This window comes from Hipposideros armiger, unplaced genomic scaffold (assembly GCF_001890085.2).
Source record: "Hipposideros armiger isolate ML-2016 unplaced genomic scaffold, ASM189008v1 scaffold_210, whole genome shotgun sequence".
NCBI classification, from domain to species: domain Eukaryota; kingdom Metazoa; phylum Chordata; class Mammalia; order Chiroptera; family Hipposideridae; genus Hipposideros; species Hipposideros armiger.
Window position 1 is genome coordinate 1,513,228 of NW_017731560.1, and position 15,238 is coordinate 1,528,465.

The 15,238-nt window shown below is 37.9% G+C and overlaps 1 protein-coding gene across 3 annotated transcripts in view; it reads right to left on the reverse strand.

Moving 5' to 3' along the window:
• ENOX2 (ecto-NOX disulfide-thiol exchanger 2) overlaps positions 1-15,238 on the reverse strand; it is a 329,605-nt gene that overhangs the window by 286,208 nt on the left and 28,159 nt on the right. The gene's annotated exons all lie outside the window — the stretch shown is intronic.

Consider the following 15,238-nt stretch of genomic DNA (forward strand, 5'->3'; position numbering starts at 1 on the left):
AAATTGAATGAGAGATAAAGAGCTGCCCAGAAAAGCAAAAGCTAAAGGAATTTATTACTACCAAGCCAGTATTACAGGAAATGTTAAAAGGACTTCTTTAATCAGAAGAAAGGAGAAAATAAACTAAGACCATAAATATGAATAATAAAATGGCAATAACTATGTATCTATAAATAATCACTTTAAATGTAAATGGATAAAATGCTCCAATCAAAAGACATAGGGTAGCTGAGTGGATAAGAAAACAAGACCCATGCATATGCTGTCTACAAGAGACTCGCCACAGAACAAAAGACACACACACAGACTGAAAACAAAGTGATGGAATAAGATATTTCATGCAAATGGAAATGAGAAAAAAGCTGACTTAGTAATACGTATATCGGACAAAATAGACTTTAAAACAAAGACTATAATAAAACACAAAGAATGGCATACCATAATAATAAAGGGATCAATCCAAAGAGGACATAACCCTCGTAAACATCTCTACACCCAACATAGGAACACCTAAATATATAAAACACACTGACCGACATAAAGACACAGATCAACAGTAACACAATCATAGTAGGGCACTTCAACACCCCACTGACACCAATGGACAGATCCTTCAGACAGAAAATCAGTACGGAAACAGTGGCCTTAAATGACACATTAGACCAAATGTATTTAATCAATATTTTTAGAGCATTTCACCCAAAGCAGCAAAATATGCATTATTTTCAAGTGCACATGGAACATTTTGCAAGACAGACGAAATTCTAAGCCTCAAAACAAGTCTAAAATTTAAGAAGACTGAAAAACACACAAACACATGGATACTGAATAACATGTTACTAAATAGCGAGTGAGTCAACAATGAGATCAAGGAAGAAATCAAAAGATACTCTGAGACAAATGAAAATGAAAGCACAATGACCCAAAATCTATGGGACACAGTGAAAACAGCCCTAAGAGGGAAATGCATAGCAATGCAGGCCTATTAAAGAAATAAGAAAAATCTCAAATCAACAATCTACCTTTACACCTAAGGCAACTAGAAAAAGAACAGCAAAAAAGCCCAAAGGGAGTACATGGAAGGAAATAATAAAGACCAGAGAGGAAATAAACAAAATAGAGACGTAAAAAACAATACAAAAGAGTGAGAAACCAACAGATGGTTTTTTGAAAAGATAAACAAAATTTATAAACCTTTAACCAGACTCATCAAGAAAAAGAGAGAGGACCCAAATAAATAAAATTAGAAATGAAAGAGAAGTGACAACAGACACCACGGAAATACAAAAAAATTTAAGAAAATACTACAAGCAACTATACACCAACAAATCAGACAGTCTGGAAAAAATGGATAAATTCCTAAAAGCATACAATCTTCCGAGGCTGAATGAAGAAGAAAAAGAAAATCTGAATAGACCGATTATTACCAACAAAATTTAATCAGTAATCAACAAGCTCCCAACAAACAAAAGTCCTGGACCAAATGGCTTCACAGGTGAATGTTACCAAACGTTCAAAAAAGAATTAATACCTATTCTCCTCAAACTATTTAAAAAAAATCCAAGAGGAGGGAAGCCTACCAAGCTCATTTTACAAGGCCACCATTAAACTGATACCAAAACCAGACAAAGACATTTAAAAAAAGAAAACTATAGGTCGATATCCCTGATTAACATAGATACAAAAATCTTCAACAAAATATTAGCAAACCGAATTCAGCATCACATTAAAAAGATCATACCCAGTGATCAAATGGGATTCATTCCTGGTATGCAAGTTTGGTTCAATATCCGCAAATCAATTAACGTGATACACCACATTAACAAAACGAAACATAAAAATCATATGGTCTTATCAATAGATGCAGAAAAGGCATTTGACAAAATCCAGCAGCCATTTATGATAAAAACTCCCAGCAATGTGGGAATAGAGGGATCATATCTCAACATAATAAAGGCCATATATGATAAACCCACAGCTAACATCATACTCAATGGGGGAAAGCTAAAAGCATTCCCTTTAAGATCAGGAACAAGACAAGACTGCCCACTTTCTCCACTTTTATTCAACATATTTCTGGAAGGTCTAGTCACAGCAATCAGACAAGAAAAAGAAATAAAAGGCATCCAAATTGGAAAGGAGGAAGTAAAATTGTCATTATTTGCAGATGACATGATATTATATAGAAAGAGCCCCGAAGATTCCACCAAAAAACTATTAGAACTGATAAATGAATTTAGTACAGTAGCAGGATACAAAATTAATATTCAGAAATGAGTTGCATATGTATACACCAATAACAAACTCTCAGAAGGAAAAATTAAGAAAACAATGCCATTTACAATAGCTTTAAAATCAGTAAAATACTTAGGAATAAATTTAACCAAGGAAGTAAAGGACCTGTACTCAGAAAATTATAAGACGTTGAAGAGAGAAATCAAAGAAGATACACATAAATGGAAATATATACCATGCTCATGGATAGGGAGAATTAATATAGTTAAAATGTCCACACTACCTAAAGCAATATATAGATTCAACGCAATCCCTATCAAGTTACCAATGACATTTTTCACAGAACTAGAACATATAATCCTAAAATTTATATGGAAACACAAAAGACCCCAAATAGTCATGGCAATCTTGAAATATAAGAACAAAGAGGGAGGTATCACGCTACCTGACATCAAATCATACTACAAGCTATAGTAATCAAAACAGTATGGTACTGGCATAAAAATAGACACATAGATCAATGGAATATAATAGAGAGCCCAGAAACAAATTCATGCCTATATGGTCATTTCATCTATGACAATGGAATCAAGAATTTACATGGGGGTAAACACAGTCTATTTAAGAAATGGTTCCGGGGCCGGCCGAGTGGCGCGATGGTTAAGAACTGGCTTGGGATGCCAGAGGGCCCCAGTTCGGATCCCACAAATGAGGGCCAGTGACACTGCCCTCTACAGCTAAGATGCTGAACAACAGCTCGACCTGGAGCTGGGCTGCTGTGAGTCACCGGCGACGGCGTAGGTTGCAGCCCCTGTGGCAGTGGGTTGCCATGGGCTACCGTATGTAGCCAGCAGCCAGCGTGAGCGGCTGTCCAGAAGCCGGTGACTGATGTGCCTCACCTGGGAAGAGCGCAATGATAGTGCCAACTTGGGCCAGTGAAGCAACGTCCTCCACAACTAGACTGAAGAACAAAAGGACAGCAACTTGTCTGTTCCCCTTCCCCCAATTCCCCAGCTCTGTTCCCATCCCCCAATTCCCCAATTAAAAAAAAATCTTAAAAAAAAAAGAAATGGTTCTGGAAAAACTGGATACATTGAAAAAAATGAAACTGGACTAGTCCATTGCATTATACAAGAATAAACTCAAACTGGACTAAAGCCTTAAATGGAAGACCCAAAACCATAAAACTCCTACAAGAAAACGTAGGAAGTAAACTCTCAGATGCTACCCTTAGTAACAGTTTTACCGATATATCTACTAGGGCAAGGGAAACTAAAGAAAGAATAAACAAATGGGACTACATCAAAATAAAAAGTTTTCACAGCAAAGGAAATCATCAACAAAAAGAAGACATATTACTGAATGGGAAAAGATATTTGCCAATGGTACATCTGATAAAGGGTTAATATCCATTAAAAAAAACTCAAATAACAACACCAAAAGAAACATAATCCATTTTTTTAAATGCCATATGATCTCACTTATATGTGGAATCTAAAGAACAGAATAAGCCAGCAATAAAACAGAAATAGATCAAGTGATACAGAGAAAAAACTGATGTTGCTAGATGGGAGGGGAGTTGGGGGACGGGGGAGAAGTGAAGGGATTCGAAAGCACAAATTGGTAGTCACAAAATAGTCACAGGAATGTGAAATACTGTATGGGGAATATAATCAATAAGGTTTTAAAAGCTTATGTAGGAGGGGATCACCTCACAGATTGTGTAGATGCCTGACCACTGTACTGTACACCTGAAACTGAAGTAGAATAATATTAAATATCAATTATATATATATATGTATATGTATATATATACATATATATATATATATATATATGTATATATATATATTTCATTCACAGGATGTAAAGTACAGCACAGGGAATATAGTCAATGGTATTGTAACAGCTATATATGATGTCAGAAGGGTAGTAGACTTGAGGGGGTTATCACGATGTGAGGGGTGTAAATGTCTAATCATTATGTTGTTTTGTAAACCTGAAACTAATTTTACAAAAATAAAGAAATCATCCAATTGTACACTTGAGATCTGTACATATCACTATGTAAAATTTATCTCATTATTTGAAAACTTTTAAATAGCAAAATGTATCTAAAGACTTTTGTCTCAAATATAGAAGTTATTAAAAACTACAAATGAAAAAACTCAAATAATTTTTGATAAATTCACAGGCAATAGATTCATAATGGACTACTGAAAGAAATACTTTTTTTCTCCAAAGGACACTTCCACCTATTTTGAGATTAGTATTAGGAAAACATTTGATGATTTCCTAATAAAGCCCTCTCAGAAACAGAATACTGGATTGGCTGGATGACAGATATGCCTCATTATGAACATTTTTTTTACATTTCTACCTATGAATTAAAGGCCACCAGTGGAAAAAATATGGCTTTATCCTTTTAGCTTATGAAAAATGAGTATTAAGTACCCTTTATGGAGTCCGGGATGACAACACCTTCTTCTTTCTCCCCAGAGGCACAAACTACTTTCAGTCTTCCCATAAGAACTTATTTTATATGGTAAAGGTATCCCAGAGAGGCAAATGCAGTAACCTAACAAATCCAAATCTGAGGATTGGCTGTATTACAGTAACACGGATATATATTGATTACACTGGGGGAAATGATAACCCAGTGCTACCAAACCCATAGCATATTGTTATTTAGCATGCTGCTCCTGCATTTGAGATGCAAATCAGTTATTCTGTTCCATAACTAGTTATATTAGAATTTTAAACTGAAGAATTGGAAACAATTCAAAGTTGTATAGAAAAATTTATAATCCTCTAAACTGAAACTGACATATCCAGAACAAGGAGAAAAAGTGACCACTCATTCATTCATTAAGCATTTATTAAGTGTCTACTATGTGTGAGACCCCGTGCTACGTGTCAAACATTTAAAGATGGGTAAGATATCCTCACTGCCCCCCAAGAAATAACAGCCTACATGAGAGAAACAGATAAATAATTATAAAATAGTAATGGTCAGGGCAACAACAAAAATATGCACAAGGCATAACTAAAGTACAGAAGAAAGACCAAGGAAGGTTTTCTGAGTGAGAGAGTACCTGAACTGAGTCTTGAAGGATGAGTAGGAGCTAACTAGGTGATGAGAAATGTGGAGAGAGCATTTCAGGCACAATGGACTACATAAGCAAAAGCAGAGGCATGGAGGAGAAAAGCAGCAGAGTGTGCATAAACTACAAATAGATTAAGCGTTTTAAGCAAGGGAGTGACAGGATCCAATTTGTGTTTTAAATAGAAAAGTCTGGCAGTGTGGCAGATGTATCAGAAGGGACAAGTAGGGAGGCAAGAAGACCAATTAAGAGACTGTTGTGGCTTACACAAGTAATAACATAGTGCTGAACTAGGGAGGACAATAGCAATAGAGAAGATAGTACAGATTACGGTCAATGGTCAATTTACTTCATTCGGCTTTCAAGATGCCATACTCTTTATTTTCCTCCTACCTCTCTCACTGGCCATTCCTCTTCAGTTTTCTTTGCTGGTTCCATCTCTTCTCCCCAACTTTTTAACAGTGCTCAGTCCTTGGATCTCTTCTCTGTCTTCACTCTCTTGGCTTTAAATACTATGTATGTGCTAAAGACTTCAAAATGTATAGCTCATGCCCAGACCATTCCATTGCATTCCAGGCTCACATATCCAAGTACATGCTTGACATTTCTGCTTAGATGTCTAATAAACATCTCAAACTACACATCCAAAACTGAACTCTTGCACATCAGGCTTACTCTGCCTATAATTTTTCCCAGCTCAGTAACTGTTACCTTCTTCCTCGGGCCAAATAACCTTGAATTCATCCATAACTTCTCCCTTGCATATCTAATCTATAAGCACATGCTGTTTATTGTATCCTCAGACAATATCCCTAATCTATCCAATTCTCACCAGATAACACTGTTTCCACTCTGCCTCCAGCCACCATTATCTCTTACTTGGATTACCGCATCAGCTTCCTATGTGGTCTCCTTGCTTCCACCTTGCCCATACCCCTATAATCTCTTCTCAAGACAGGAGCCAGCATGACCCTTTTAAAAGACAGGGCATCAGGCCGGCCGAGTGGCACGATGGTTAAGAGCTGGCTTGGGACGTCAGAGGGCCCCGGTTCGGATCCCACATATGAGGGCCAGTGACACTGTCCTCTACAGCTAAAATGCTGAACCTCGACCTGGAGTTGGGCTGCCATGGGTAGTCTGCAGCCCCTGCTGCAGTGGGTTGCCATGGGCTACTGTGTGTATCCAGCAGTCAGCGTGAGTGGCCAGCAGCCACTGTGAGCGGCCATCCAGAAGACAGCGACTGATCTGCCTCGCCCAGGAAGAGCTCAATGATGGTGCAAACATGGGTCAGTGAAGTAACGTCCTCCACAACTAGACTGAAGAACAAAAGGACAGCAACTTGTCTGTTCCCCTTCCCCCAATTCCCCAGCACTGTTCCCATCCACCAATTCCCCCAATAAAAATCTTAAAAAAAAAACCAGACAGATCACATAACTTTTGTGTTCAAAACCCTCCAAAATTTTCTCATTTTACTCAGAGTAAAAGCCAAAGTCCTTATAATGGTTTCAAGGCCCTATAATATCTGCCCTCTCCTCCAATTATACCCTTCTAAATTAATCTCCTATCATTCCCTTTGCTCACTCTGCTCTAACCACACCAGTTCCTTAAACACTAGTTCCCTGAACAATCAAGACACTTTCTTGATCTTTCTTCTGGTTGGTTCCTCTGCTTGAGTGTCCTTCTTTCAGATAACCACTCCCCTTCAAATAATTGTTTAAATGTTTCCTGTCAATGAGGTTACCCTAAACGTCTATTTAAAAATGGAACCTGCATCCACCAGTGCTCTCAATCCCCCGAATCCTGCTCTATTTCTTCCTTACCACTCACTATACATATATACATATAATCTCTTATCACCATATATATGCACATATCACCATGTGTGTGTGTGTGTGTGTATGTGTGAGAAAGAGAGAGAGAGAGAGAGAGAGAGAGAGAGAGAGGAGAGAGAGAGAGAGAGATTGAAATTTGCCTATCTCCTTCTAGAACCTAACAATAGGAGAGAGATATTTTTTTTGTACTCAGATGTTTTCCAGTACCTAGAACTGTGCCAGGCACACAGTAGGCACTCAATAAATATTTGATGAATAAATGAATGAGTATGAAACAGAACCTATAGGTGATGAGAAAATGTGGAGAAACCACCATAGTTAAACCTGAGAAAAGGGAAATTTGAAAAGAAAAGCCTATTTAAAGATAATTTTCAAGGGGAATAGCAAGGACTCATCACAGTTTCCCTCTTATTCTAACGCATTCCTGAACTACAGAAAATCCAAAGGTGGCTTATGTCTGTAAAGCCATTATCTACATTTCTAGTAGAACATAGAAAGACTGAGCATCCTATTGCAAGGTACACAGCACTGCCCCACTTCCATAACTTCCAAGCCCAGATGCCATGAGCACACATGCATGTGCACACAAACATGCACACACAGACACATACACATTTGGTATTGACTCTAATAAATTTTAGGCTAAAATGAGGTAATGGAGATCTCCAGATTTTAATTATGCATGTTATCTCATTCTCCTTAACACAAGGAGAATAACCAAGACTTATACCTCAAATGTATGGATATAATCTGAACATGAACTAAGAAAATTAAAGCTAGGAGGGACCTTAGAAATCATCTAATCTAAATGCTTCCTGGTTCACATATTATCTTCCTTTTTTTTTAAGATTTTTTTTTGGGGGGAGTATGGGGAGGGGAACAGTGTTGGGGAGTTGGGGAAAGGGGACAAGTTGCTGTCCTTTTGTTCTTTAGTCTAGTTGTGGAGGATGTCGCTTCATTGGCCCATGTTGGTAGTATCACTGCGTTTTTCCCGGGTGAGGCAGTCGCTCACCGGCCATTGGACAGCCGCTCATGGCGGCTCAAGGTAGCTCGTGAAAGCTCACACCCACTGCTGGCCAGCCCCACTGCAGCACGGCAGCCCAGCTCCAGGTCAAGCTGTTGTTCACCATCTTAGCTGTAGAGGGCACAGAGTCACTGGCCCTCATATGTGGGATCTGAACTGGGGCCCTGCTGCTCAGAGATGGCACCCCAAGCCAACTCCTAAACAATGCGCCAACTCGGCTGGCCCTGAAATATCTCTTGATTTTGCACCTGTCTTTCCATTTCCACTGCCATTCTTCTCATTTAAATCCTCCATCATCTCTTATATAGACTATTGCATTAACCTTATAACTGTTCCCCCTGACTCCAATTTGCACAAATACTTCCAAGCCCTGCCCCATCCAGATTTGTCTTTCAGGAGGCAAAGAGCATGATCTAAAATGCAAATCTGGTCACTTATTTGAAACCCCAGCTTAAAACTCCATAACAGTCCCCAATCACCTATAAGAAAAAAAATACATATCCCTTAGCACAATGTTAATCTATAATCTGCCCCCTTCCACTTATTACTTCAATTTAGCTCTTCTCCACTTTTCTATCCAAATGCAAAACTCCAGTTATCAATATCATGATAAGAGCTAAAACTTATTAATAACTTCTTATATGCCAGGCACTGTTCCAAATTACACATATTAACTCATTAGTCCTCACAACCATTAAGATAGGTATCATTAAGCCCATTTTACAGTTGAGGAAACCGAAGTACAAGCTAAATTGAACCAGTGGGGGAGTTCATCTAACGTTTCTCACTTTTTTTCAGGATTCTGTCTTTCCATATGCTATTCACTCTGACTGAAATGGTTTTTGTTGTCTTTTCTAACGAACTTCTATCATCTTTCAAGATTCTGATCAAACATCATCTCTTTGAGCTGTCTTCTCTGGCTACCCCATTCCCCAGGTAAAGCTAGGCATTCCTTCCCACTTTTGGAATATAAACTACATATTACAACCTACCAGAAATAAACATCTTCCTAGAACTTAGCAAAGTAGAAGAACAGTGGCTTACCAGCAGCAGGCAGTCCTTGCTGTAAGCAATACACTATGTCAAGAACTACAATTTCTACTTTTTTATGGAAGAGTGAGAGAAACAAGGTGAGGGTGGTTTTATTTCTGCTCCCCCTTCCCAATCTCACTCCCCTACAATCACTATCACACTCCCATGGCAGATAGTCCTTTAGGGATGATTCAAGCAAAAGTCATAAGTTCTACATATTGGATAACCCCTATCCGGGGCCTTACAATCCAGGAGGCTTAATCCTACTTCATAATCCCTCAATAAGGTAATGTCTCTTTGGATAATTGGAACTGTCAAAATCAATAAGGAAAGTTTTAAAACAGTCATGACAAGCCACTCTGAAATGAGGAAGACAGTAGAAGTCACTGATTACTATGATTTTTACAGAGAAAGCTATATAGTCTTTCCTAAATTGAGCATTAAGGTATAAAAGCTCCTTATTCTCTAACACATTTAGAGTTGGAACACATATAATCTAGCATCTTCTACTAGGCAGGAATTTAATGAACATTTTGTGAGAACACCTGCTTGTTATTTATCTTTGTCTCATTTTACACATCAGCAAATCCTTTTTACCACCAGGACAGAATAAAAATCACCATTTTATTATACAATGTTCATAAATTTAAACTTCAACTGAAGGAAAGAGTAGCAATTGTCAGCACTGTATTCTACCTGATGTTACAAGGAAGAAGTACAAGTGTGAGGAAGTGCAGAGTGGAAATGACTAAATATATAAATCCCTTTAACACACACTCTGCCAATGGCTAATGTGTTTTACTGTCCCAGCAACTGCTAAGGAGAATTAAAAGCTGCTATATTCTTTTTAGAAAGGCATTCTTTTTTGCCCTCCTAAGTTTATGTTCAAGAAAAGGATGGTTTTGTCTTAATAAACATTTTTCTCTATGTTCTATGGAGAGAACTTTAACAAAGGAACAACTGAGATGATCAGGTATAGATCTTTTCCCCCAGCTTTATTGAGATAAAATTGACATACAACATTGTATAAGTTTAAGGTGTATAATATGATGGTTTGATATATGAATATATCGTGAAATGAATATCACAATAACATTTGTTCACACTTTGAAAATCTGGAAAACAAGAGAGAGCTACTATATTTTCTTCAATGCTCCTATCTTATTTCTTGGAGCTACCAAATCATATTTGTAAGTGCTCCTGCTATTCTTTATGAGATGGAGCCAGTATCAAGGGCTTAGTCATCAGGAATGGTCAATGCCACGAGGTAAGGCTAGTACAAAGCAGAGAAAGAATGCTGCCAGCTTAGGCAAAGTGGATCAAGTCATTTCTAGAAGTATATCCATCATAACATCTACTTATAAATGTTGTATGCTTTAAGGTAGGTAACAGTATAGAATAAAATCTTAATTATAACAGTAGTTATAGTTTATTTTTCCCTCAATTCAAATATACTGGCCTATATGCCATGGAGAATAATAAAGTAAGGAATAAGAAAGGCACAGTCCTTACTGTTAAGAACTTATAATCATTTCCTTCCAAAAGTCATTTATAGTGCATATACTTCACTAGCCTTACATGAAAAGAACAAGTTTAGCACACATAAACTTATTAAAAAATAGGAGGAGACATAATACCCAATTGAACATTGGGTAACTTTATTATAGATACTAAACAGTGTTGCAGTTCAGAGAAGGGGAAAATAAATCAATGTAGGCTGGCAGAAGAGGGGGAGGCTTTCTGTGATGCGTAGAATTTGAGTTTGGTAAACCGGATAGGATTTAGAAAGGTGAAAAAGGAGGACAAACTAAGAATCAAATTAATCTACAATATATCATGCACCTCATCCTACCCCAACACTTAAGTTTTTATTACAGAAGTGTTTTGAAAGTCCCTTCACATAACACCATCAAGCAGGAAAGGAGATGAGATGCACACAACCCCCTTACACCTTCCTTTCTAAGCCACTGGAGAACAGAAATCTCAGATAGGGACTGATCTGAATATCTGATTAAAGAAATTGATGCTAAAATATGATTGAAGCTTAACCTTCGCATGAGATATTTGTATCTTACAAGAGGGTATCATCAACCAATACAGAATCTTTAATTAGTACAATTCCGCAGAAAAGGTATTTTGAAGCTAGGAGAGGCCCCCAGAGCATTTTTCTTCTCTGTCCATTTCATACAGTGGTGTTCTCTTCCCCCACATAATCTGCTAGAGCTTAAGATATGCAGGATCACCATGTCTAGCACATGCGTTTTCCCCTTATTTACAAGAACTTCCTCACCTCATTGGGCTCCTGGATATAACAAATTGCAAATACAGTGAAACCTTGGATTGCGAGTAACGTGGTTTGCGCTGTTCTGCAAGAAGAGCAATCATTTCTAATACATTTTAACGTGGTTAACGAACGATGTCTTGCAATACGAGTAGTTTGTTTCCAGAACGAATTATGCTCGCAAACCAAGGTATTACTGTATTGGAAACTACTGTGAAATTGTTCTAAGTAAGTTTCTATTTTTTTCAGCATTAATTTTTTTGTTTTATTTTGTAAGGCAAAAGCATTTACTAAGACATAGGGAGTCATTTTACATTGATAAAAATAAAATGCTCATGTCATTTTTATTTATCTCAGTGATTCTCAACCAGGCTGGTAAAATACCCACTGAAGATCACATTACAATCTCCAAGAAATCTTTTTCAAACTATGTCCCCCTAACCTCTGATATTTTTATATTTCCCCAAGGTGGCATATCCCTTCTCTACTTGATTTCAGCATCAGCCTAGACTTAATACTTACCAACTATTACCTACCTTCATTCCCAATCTACCTTTGCATTCAGATCATCATACTAATGGGAGCAATGAAGAAAGGAAAAAAAGGCAGGGAGAATGTATTTTAAAATGCTAGAGGAAATATACAACACCAGCTTTCTAACTGATTAAGCTTTAAAATCCTGGTTGAATTATATGTATTCCTTAAGAACTGGCTTATATTCTCCATAAACTCTATGAAGTGCTTGCTGTGACCTAGAACAGTAAACACTCTGTGCCATCTATAACAGGGAAACACGTCCTGGCACTTTTGGCACCATCTGAGACATGGGGTGTGAGGGAATTAGAAAGGCTCTTTAGAAGAACTGACTCTTTGGTAGTAAAAGGTGGGAAGAAAGGACAAAGGCCAATAAAGCAGCATTGCAAGGTTGGAAGCACAGGTGATTACTGCAGTGCAGGGAGTTAGGTCAAACTATGGAGATCATATAGATCTACACCTTAAGAACCAAGAAGCAAATGCAGAAACTAGTGTCAAGCAAGGGAATCAAAGAAGGAAAGCAGAGAAATAAAAGACAGATTATAAACACCCTTTTGGAGGGATGGCCAAATTCACGTGTAACTCTGAAATCTCAAAAATCTCAGATAAAAAGGCTGAAACACGACAAAGGTTATTTGTAACACCCTATTCCATTATCAAAAGGCATTGCTACTAGCATTCAAAAGCAAGGACAAAACAGAAAGCACAAAAATAACACACACACACACACACACACACACACACACACACACACACACACACACTCAGGCACCCAGGATGGGACTGAGTGAAAGGAAACCATTTCTGACTTGGGCAATTTTCTCCTTCAACTTTCTTTCTTGGCTTCTTCACTTAAATAGGAATAATCCCAGTCAAATGCAAGAGGTGTGTTGGTCACTTAAACAGGGCACTTTATTTTGAATATCTTGTATTACATATTTACACCATGGGTGTTCTGGCTCCTTTAGAAATAAAAAAGTAGTTGTAAAAAGTATAGGCTTTAATTCTGAAGTGGTGTTACTGGTGAGAAAATGTGTATGAAGCCACCCCTCGTGGGTTATATTCTAAGTGAGGTTTGTATCTTTTAAAAATAAGTAACTCTATAGATTCAATTAAATCCCTTTCAAAATCCAAGCTGGCTTTACTTTTTTTTTAAGAAATTCACACACTGATTCTAAAATTCATATGAAAACATGAGACCCAGGATATCCGAAACAATCTTGAAAAACAAGAAAAGAGTTGGAAGACTCCCACCTACCGACTTCAAAAGTTACTATGAAGCTATAGTAATCAAGACAATGTGATACTGGCATAAGGACAGGTATACAGAACAATGGAACAGAATTGAGTGTCCAAAAATAAACCCTATATTTACCATCAGTTGATTATTGACTAGAGCACCAGAATCGTGCAATGGAGAAGGAATAGTCTTTTCAACGATGGTGCTGGGACAACTGGATATCCACATGCAAAAGAATGGACCCCGACCTCACATCATACCCAAAAATTAACTAAAATAAATGACAGAGCTATATATAAAGGCTTAAAATGTAAAACACTTAGAGGAAAACATAAGAGCAAGTCTTTGTGACCCTGAGTTAGGCAACGGTTTGTTATATATGACACATAAGTGACGAAAGAAAAAAATAAATTGGCTTCATCAGAATTTGAAAATGTTTGTTTGGCAAACGATACTATCATGAAAGTAAAAAGACAGTCTACAGAGTGGTATAAAATATTTGCAAAACCACAAGATACCACTTCACATTTATTAGAATGGCTTTAAAAAAAGAGACAACAAACTTTCCGACTTGGGCTGAGCAGAATAACTCCTGCAAAGAAGGGCGGCGAGAAGAAGATGGGTTGTTCTTCCATCAAGATGGTGACCAGAGAATACACCATCAACATTCACAAGTGCATCCATGGAGTGGGTTTCAAGAAGCATGTCTATCAGTCACTCAAAGAGATCTGGCAATTTGTCATAAAGGAGATGGGAACCCCAAGATGTGCAAACACCAGACTCAACAGAGCTGTCTGAGCCAAAGGAATAAGGAATGTCCCATTGTGTATCTGGGTGCGGTTGTCCAGAAAGTGTAATGAGGATGCAGAGTCACCAAATAAGTTCTATACATTGGTTACCTATGTACCAGTCACCACTTTCAAAAATCTACAGTTAATGTGGATGAGAACTAACTGCTGACTGTCAAATAAAGTTATAAAACTTTCTTCGGATAAAAAAAGAGACAATAAGTACTGACAAGATTACGGAAAATTGAAATCCTTATTCATTGTTGATGAAATTGTAAAACTGTGCCACTACTTTAGAAACAATTTTGAGGCTCTTCAAAAAGTCAGACATAGAGTTACCATGTGACCCAGGTATACAGTCCTAGGTATATGCCCAAGAGAAATGAAACATATGTTCACACGAAAACTTGTACACGAATGCTTATAGCAGCATTATTCACAATAGCCACAGAGTGGAAACAACCCAAATGTCCATCAACTTATGAAGAGAAAAACAAAATGTGGTATAGTAACACAATGGAATAGTATGCAGTCATAAAAAGGAGTGAAGCACTGATACATGCTACAACATGGATGAGCCTTGAAAACACTATGCTCAGTGAAAGAAAACAAATGCAAAAGGTCACATGTTTCATGATCCCATTCATATGGAATTTCCAGAATAGGCAAATCCAAAGATATAGTAGATGAGTGGTAGTCTAGCTCTGGGGAGAGTGGGGGAGATTGGGAAATAATGGCTAAGGGGATCAGGGATTATTTCTTTTAGGAGTAATGAAAATGTTATTAAATTGGATTTTTGATGATGGCTGCATAACACTGAATATACTAAAGATCATTAAATTATACACTTAAAATAGGTAAATTGTATGGTATGTAAATCATACTTGATTAAAGCTGTTATTAAAAAAAAATCAGTCACAGGCCGGCTGAGTGGCATATTGGTTAAGAGCTGGCTTGGGACGCCAGAGGGCCCCGGTTCAGATCCCACATATGAGGGCCAGTGACACTGCCCTCTACAGCTAAGATGCTGAACAACAGCTCAACCTGGAGCTGGGCTGCCGGGAGTCGTCGGTGACGGCGTAGGCTGCAGTCCCTGTGGCAGTGGGTTGCCATGGGCTACCGTATGTAGCCAGCAGCTGCCGTGAGTGGCCAGCAGCCGCAGTGAGTG